The 8,536-nt window shown below is 49.3% G+C and overlaps 1 pseudogene; it reads right to left on the bottom strand.

The window, feature by feature from the left end:
- Positions 1-8,536, bottom strand: part of LOC110522824 — a 29,452-nt pseudogene continuing 20,916 nt past the window's right edge.

Here is an 8,536-nt window from a genome sequence, read left to right as displayed (position 1 = left end):
CATTCTAATGTTCCTAATGTTTGGTATACTCAGTGTGTGTTTTTAAGTCAGAACTCTAGATCCCAGCCAGACTCCTCATCTGGGGGCGGGTCCTCATTGTCATCAGGGAAACAGTCAAAGTTGCCAGTGTCCAGTGGACCCTTCACCTGGGAGAGAAGAGATAGTGCTGAGTGTGTGTGTGTGTGTGTGTGTGTGTGTGTGTGTGTGTGTGTGTGTGTGTGTGTGTGTGTGTGTGTGTGTGTGTGTGTGTGTGTGTGTGTGTGCTCACAGTAGGAGTGAAGGGAGGGGCCAGAGTTGCCTGTCGGAGTCCCTCCCAGTTAAAACCTTCAAACCACCTGGAGACAAACAGGAAGCAGTCACACCCAGAACCAAACAATCACACCTCTCCTTGTAGTATCAAGACGACCTGGGCTGTGTCCGAAATGGCACCCAATTCCCTATAAACTGCACTGCCTTTAACCAGAGACCTATGTGGCCAATAGGATTCCATTTCAAGTGAAGGTCTGAAAAGTCAATTACTGACTCTTAGGCATAGAACTGAGGCGAAATCATACCTGTTGCTTCAACTGCTCTAGTGAGAATCATGCCTAGATGGTAGCTAAAGAATTCAACTTTATATCAGAAAATATAGCTATTTCTATACCATGCAGTCCTATTGGTAGGTAGGAACAGTAGTCATCATCACCATGGTAATTCTTACTTGTGTTTTTGGATGTCCTTCACCCCGTTCTTCTGGTTCCCCACCCTCTCAGATGGGTTGTCCCTGTGCAACACACACACACACACACACACACACACACACACACACACACACACACACACACACACACACACACACACACACACACACACACACACACACACACACACACACACACACATACACACACACACACACTGCGCAAGCACCATTTGATGAAGTCTCTATGCTCGTGTGTATGCGTGTGTAACCTGTAGAGGAGTTTGATGAGGTTGGCAGCACTCTTGGAAATCTTCTTGGGGAACTCCACCATGTCGATTCCTCTCAGGATGATGTTATAGGTCTTCATAGGATCAGAACCAGAGAACGGAGGACTGGAGAAAGAGAGGGAGAGAGAGAGGGGCGGGGGGATGCCATAGAAACATCAGCTTAACATTTAGACTAATAATAAGACTAATACGATCTCATCTCTGACACACAGAGGTGGGTGTACCTGCCGCTGAGCAGTTCGTAGATGAGTATCCCCAGGGACCAGCAGTCAACCGAAACATCATGTCCCTTGTTCAGAATGATTTCCCTTGGCCAGGTACTCTGGAGTGCCACAGAATGTCCACGTCTTTTGACCAAGACCAACCTTCTTAGCAAAGCCAAAGTCGACCTGATACACACGCTTACGCAAACACGCACACGCATGCACGCACACACCATCTACATTGGGAGCATTTTCTGTTTCTGTGTGTCTGCAAATTAAGAAAAACCACACTGCTGGTTTATTCAGAAACTGTATGTTGTGTCGGAGATGTTAACCGCAGGAAAAGGTGTGTGTGCGTGTACCAGTTTAGCATATCCTCTGTGGTCCAGTAGGATGTTTTCAGGTTTGAGGTCTCTGTAGATGATCCCTCTAACATGGAGGAAGGACAAGGCCTCTACAATACAGCCTGTATAAAATCTTGTTGTGCCATCATCAAATAAACCCCTGGAAGAATCCAGATGAATTTATTTGAATAGTCCCCTATCATAGATGATCTATGGATGATCAAACTATCAACAAACTATAAAATGCATGTCTAGTGATATGCAACAAGTTACTAGGATTATGGCTAAGGTTAGAGCTAGGGTTATGTTTCACGCTAGGGTTATGCTTAGAGCTAGGGTTATGTTTAGAGCTAGGGTTAAGGTAGGAGCTAGGGTTATGTTTAGAGCTAAGGTTATGTTTCATGCTAGGGTTATGCTTAGAGCTAGGGTTATGCTTAGAGCTAGGGTTATGGTTAGAGCTAGGGTTAGAGCTAGGGTTATGTTTAGAGCTAGGGTTATGTTTAGAGCTAGGGTTAAGGTAGGAGCTAGGGTTATGGTTAGAGCTAGGGTTATGGTTAGAGCTAGGGTTAGGGTTATGGCTAGGGTGAAGGTTAGAGCTAGGGTTAGGGTTAGAGCTAGGGTTAGAGCTAGGGTTAGGGTTAGAGCTAATGTTAAGGTTAGAGCTAATGTTACGGTTAGAGCTAGGGTTATGTTTAGAGCTAGGGTTAGAGCTAGGGTTATGTTTAGAGCTAGGGTTAGAGCTAGGGTTAGGGTTAGAGCTAGGGTTAGAGCTAGGATTAAGGTTCGAGCTAGGGTTAGGGTTAGAGCTAGGGTTAAGGTTAGAGTTAGGGTTAAGGTTAGCGCTAATGTTACGGTTAGAGCTAGAGTTAGGGTTAGTTTGTTTGGTGGAGCAAACAAAGAGACACGGAGGAAGGCCGGAGAGAGAAGCTATGAGCAGCAGACCAAGACGCGACTGTGGACTTTGTTGTAAACAGAATATCGTGCGGCTAGACCGACATTTAAAGGCTGTACATGGACTTAAGTTTGGTACTATGGAGTGGACGAACGCTATGCAATTTAGCCGGTTTTCGAGTGAGAGACAGCAGCCCGAATCGGGGCAGTATATGCAGCCTGACAACGGTGTTGAACCGCGGCCGGAGGACCCTGTGATTTTGGAGTGTTTTGAAAGTGAGTTGTCCGTGGAGCAGCAGCCTGTGGACGAGGGTGATCAGACGGCAGGTGCGTCGGCGGCGGCGGTGCAGCCAGTCAGTCAGGTCGGTAGTGAACTGTGCTCGGATCCGAGGGAGCAAGGCTGTGACGTGGCGACTTCCACGGAGAGCGAGAGTGATGAGGACGGCGGCGGCGTACCGTCCCGAATGGAGGTTTGGAGTAATGTAATTTTGACTCAATATGAACAATATATTACGGGTAGACACCCTTCAGTTAAACGAATTGACAATAGTCGCACCAGTATATCCCGAGTACGGGAATTCCTCCGCATTATGTCAGAGGGCAAGGCCGATGAAGGACTGTGTTTTCTGGATAACTACAGACGTGTGTATGAGTGGTATGGTCAATGTGATGACCGTGGTTTGGCACCATCCACGTTAAAAATGTACCGGGCCGATGTTCGAGGTTTCCTGAATTATCTCATTCAGTTCCGGCCAAATGGTATGCAAGCTAAGGTCGTTGGAATTCGAAAGATGTTACTCTGCTTGGCGAAGATGGACAGGGACTCACGGCAGAGCCAGGCAACTCATAGGGCAAAATTCCGCCAACGCTGCAGGGACGAGGTGCTCAGCGCTGCGGAGTTAAAACGCTTTGTTGAGCTAAGCAATCAAGCCATTCCTTCAGTTCTCAGTAGGCTGGAGGTCCGTGCCACCTGCTCTGACAGGCGTAGGTTTGCAGCTCTCATGTCCAGCCGGTTGGCCATATTTAATGGCACTCGACGATCCCCAGTCACCATGTTTAGTGAGAGTGATTTCAATGAAGTAACCCCGGAAGGTGGGGGTTATCAGATGTGTGTAGCTAGCCACAAAACAAACTATAGCTTTGGGGAGTGCAGAATTGTTCTATGTCAGGAGGAATACACTTGGCTTAAACGATTCCATCAAATCAGGCCTCATCTGAGTGGAATGACCTCAGAAATAGAACTCTTCTTTTTCACATCCTGCGGTCAACCTTACGGTAATCTGTGTGAGTATGTGGGGCAAATCTTTGCAGAGTTTGGTATTGGAAGTAAAGTGACCTTCGGTACAATTCGACGCAGTGTTGCCACATTGAACTTTAACCAAGGCTCGGATACAGACCGAGGAACTGTGGCTGACCATATGTGTCACTCTCTGGAAACGCAGGCACGCCACTACCGGTACCACAATTTGCCCAAAAATGCCAGCCGGGCCCGGGCACTGATTGAGGGACAAATCAATAAATGATTAACTGATTAATTAAAGCATATTTGTTTGAAATTCACCCTTGTATTTGTGTCATTTATGCATTAAAATGATTAAAAATGTGTTTCAAAATACATTTACCTGGACTCCCAATATTACTTCCCACTATGAAGCCCCAGTACTTTAAAAAATTCACTGGAGTGCGCCAAAGCTACAATATATATGGAGGATTCTAAAATCCATTTACCTTTGGCGCCCTCCGGTGAATTTTCCCCAGTAGTGGGGCTCCATAGTGGGATTTAATATTAGAATGACCGGTAAAAGTATTTAAAACCGTTTTATAATTTTTGGGTTACCAGATGCACGTTTTCAATCACCAGGTGCACGGAGGAAAATGAGCATTTGCATCCATAGTCATATTTTAAACCGTCCATAAAGCACTCTTGGCCGGCCCCGGCAGAGAGAGAAAGAGATGGTGGAAAAAAAAAAAAATCATCATCAGACCTTCCATAAATAATTCGGACCGGCCCCCATTGATAAAGGTCCGTAGTAGGGTGCATCATTATCGGACATGAATATATGGAACACCGCTAACCGCATAGAGAACCGTGTTTTGGGTGACCAGGTGCACGTTTTCAATCACCAGTTGCACGTTTTCAATCACCAGTTGCACGGAGGATTAATAGCAATCTGCATCCATCGTAATTTCTTAAAGTGTCCATAAAGCACTAAGGACGGCCCCGACCGAGACAGGGCCGTAGTAGGGTACTCCCCTGGCGGGCTATATCAATAGAATGACGGGTAAAAGTATTTAAAACCGTTTTATAATTTTTGGGTGACCAGGTGCACACGGGTCTTTTGGGTGACCAGGTGCACATGGGATTAATAGCAATCTGCATCCATCGTAATTTCTTAAAGTGTCCATAAAGCACTAAGGACGGCCCCGACCGAGACAGGGCCGTAGTAGGGTACTCCCCTGGCGGGCTATATCAATAGAATGACGGGTAAAAGTATTTAAAACCGTTTTATAATTTTTGGGTGACCAGGTGCACATGGGCCGTTTGGGTGACCAGGTGCACACGGGTCTTTTGGGTGACCAGGTGCACATGGGCCGTTTGGGTGACCAGGTGCACACGGGTCTTTTGGGTGACCAGGTGCACATGGGCCGTTTGGGTGACCAGGTGCACACGGGTCTTTTGGGTGACCAGGTGCACATGGGCCGTTTGGGTGACCAGGTGCACACGGGTCTTTTGGGTGACCAGGTGCACATGGGCCGTTTGGGTGACCAGGTGCACGCCGGCCTTTGGGTGACCAGGTGCACATGGGCCGTTTGGGTTCCCAGGTGCACATGGGCCGTTTTGGGTGACCAGGTGCACGCCGGCCTTTGGGTGACCAGGTGCACATGGGCCGTTTGGGTGACCAGGTGCACACGGGTCTTTTGGGTGACCAGGTGCACATGGGCCGTTTGGGTGACCAGGTGCACACGGGTCTTTTGGGTGACCAGGTGCACATGGGCCGTTTGGGTGACCAGGTGCACACGGGTCTTTTGGGTGACCAGGTGCACATGGGCCGTTTGGGTGACCAGGTGCACGCCGGCCTTTGGGTGACCAGGTGCACATGGGCCGTTTGGGTTCCCAGGTGCACATGGGCCGTTTTGGGTGACCAGGTGCACGCCGGCCTTTGGGTGACCAGGTGCACGCCGGCCTTTGGGTGACCAGGTGCACATGGGCCGTTTGGGTTCCCAGGTGCACATGGGCCGTTTTGGGTGACCAGGTGCACATGGGCCGTTTTGGGTGACCAGGTGCACACGGTCCTTTTGGGTGACCAGGTGCACGCCGGCCTTTGGGTGACCAGGTGCACGCCGGCCTTTGGGTGACCAGGTGCACATGGGCCGTTTGGGTTCCCAGGTGCACATGGGCCGTTTTGGGTGACCAGGTGCACATGGGCCGTTTTGGGTGACCAGGTGCACATGGTCCTTTGGGTGACCAGGTGCACACGGTCCTTTTGGGTGACCAGGTGCACGCCGGCCTTTGGGTGACCAGGTGCACATGGGCCGTTTGGGTTCCCAGGTGCACATGGGCCGTTTTGGGTGACCAGGTGCACATGGGCCGTTTTGGGTGACCAGGTGCACACGGTCCTTTTGGGTGACCAGGTGCACGCCGGCCTTTGGGTGACCAGGTGCACGCCGGCCTTTGGGTGACCAGGTGCACATGGGCCGTTTGGGTTCCCAGGTGCACATGGGCCGTTTTGGGTGACCAGGTGCACATGGGCCGTTTTGGGTGACCAGGTGCACATGGTCCTTTGGGTGACCAGGTGCACACGGTCCTTTTGGGTGACCAGGTGCACGCCGGCCTTTGGGTGACCAGGTGCACATGGGCCGTTTGGGTTCCCAGGTGCACATGGGCCGTTTTGGGTGACCAGGTGCACATGGGCCGTTTTGGGTGACCAGGTGCACATGGGCCGTTTTGGGTGACCAGGTGCACACGGTCCTTTTGGGTGACCAGGTGCACGCCGGCCTTTGGGTGACCAGGTGCACACGGTCCTTTTGGGTGACCAGGTGCACGCCGGTCTTTGGGTGACCAGGTGCACACGTTCCTTTTGGGTGACCAGGTGCACAAGTTCCATTTGGGTGACCAGGTGCACAAGTTCCATTTGGGTGACCAGGTGCACGCGGTTCATAACAGCGCGGTTATCTGCTTTAATGTCCGAGGAGGGGTGCTTAAGTGTGGGTGCCCTGGTTCACCTGGTATGCGAGGTTGTGGAGGTGGGGGGGGGGTCCCCTGCTGGTATCATCCCCGAAATAGAGGGGTGATACCCGGGTGGTGAGTAAGGGCCTACAAGCCTGGAGGTCAATAGCTCCAGGGGGTAAGCTCTACTGTCATGTCCGTAAATAGAGTGGTGTTACCCGGGTTTTGAACCATATTTTAATTTTTGGGTTACCAGATGCACGTTTTCAATCACCAGTTGCACGGAGGATTAATAGCAATCTGCATCCATCGTAATATCTTAAAGTGTCCATAAAGCACCAAGGACGGCCCCGACCGAGACAGGGCCGTAGTGGGGCACTCCCCTAGCGGGCTATATCAATAGAATGACCGGTAAAATGATTTAAAACAGTTTTATAATTTTTGGGTTACCAGATGCACGTTTTCAATCACCAGTTGCACGGAGGATTAATAGCAATCTGCATCCATCGTGATTTCTTAAACTGTCCATAAAGCACCAAGGACGGCCCCGACCGAGACAGGGCCGTAGTGGGGCACTCCCCTAGCGGGCTATATCAATAGAATGACCGGTAAAATGATTTAAAACAGTTTTATAATTTTTGGGTTACCAGATGCACGTTTTCAATCACCAGTTGCACGGAGGATTAATAGCAATCTGCATCCATCGTGATTTCTTAAACTGTCCATAAAGCACCAAGGACGGCCCCGACCGAGACAGGGCCGTAGTGGGGCACTCCCCTAGCGGGCTATATCAATAGAATGACCGGTAAAATGATTTAAAACAGTTTTATAATTTTTGGGTTACCAGATGCACGTTTTCAATCACCAGTTGCACGGAGGATTAATAGCAATCTGCATCCATCGTAATATCTTAAAGTGTCCATAAAGCACCAAGGACGGCCCCGACCGAGACAGGGCCGTAGTGGGGCACTCCCCTAGCGGGCTATATCAATAGAATGACCGGTAAAATTATTTAAAACAGTTTTATAATTTTTGGGTTACCAGATGCACGTTTTCAATCACCAGTTGCACGGAGGATTAATATCAATCTGCATCCATCGTGATTTCTTAAACTGTCTAAAAAGCACCCAAGGACGGGCCTGACAGAGAGAGGGCCGTAGTAGGGTACTCCCCTAGCGGGCTATATCAATAGAATGACGGGTAAAAGTATTTAAAACCCTTTTATAATTTTTGGGTTACCAGATGCACGTTTTCAATCACCAGGTGCACGGAGGAAAATGAGCATTTGCATCCATAGTCATGTTTTAAACCGTCCATAAAGCACTCTTGGCCGGCCCCGGCAGAGAGAGAAAGAGATGGTGGAAAAAAAAAAAATCATCATCAGACCTTCCATAAATAATTCGGACCGGCCCCCATTGATAAAGGTCCGTAGTAGGGTGCGCCATAAGCGGACATGAATATATGGAACACCGCTAACCGCATAGAGAACCGTGTTTTGGGTGACCAGGTGCACGTTTTCAATCACCAGTTGCACGTTTTCAATCACCAGTTGCACGGAGGATTAATAGCAATCTGCATCCATCGCGATTTCTTAAAGTGTCTATAAAGCACTCAGGACGGCCCCGACCGAGACAGGGCCTTAGTGGGGTGCTCCCATAGCGGGGAACAATGAGAGGGGTGCCTTTAAATTCATTTTGAACCATATTTGAAATTTTGGGTTACCAGATGCACGTTTTCAATCACCAGTTGCACGGAGGATTAATAGCAATCTGCATCCATCGTGATTTCTTAAAGTGTCTAAAAAGCACTCAAGGACGGGCCTGACAGAGAGAGGGCCGTAGTAGGGTACTCCCCTAGCGGGCTATATCAATAGAATGACGGGTAAAAGTATTTAAAACCCTTTTATAATTTTTGGGTTACCAGATGCACGTTTTCAATCACCAGGTGCACGGAGGAAAATG

Source organism: Oncorhynchus mykiss, chromosome 5 (genome assembly GCF_013265735.2).
Source record: "Oncorhynchus mykiss isolate Arlee chromosome 5, USDA_OmykA_1.1, whole genome shotgun sequence".
Taxonomy (NCBI): Eukaryota; Metazoa; Chordata; class Actinopteri; order Salmoniformes; family Salmonidae; genus Oncorhynchus; species Oncorhynchus mykiss.
The sequence above is the reverse complement of the archived record's forward strand: the minus strand, read 5'-3'. Positions and strand labels throughout refer to the sequence as shown.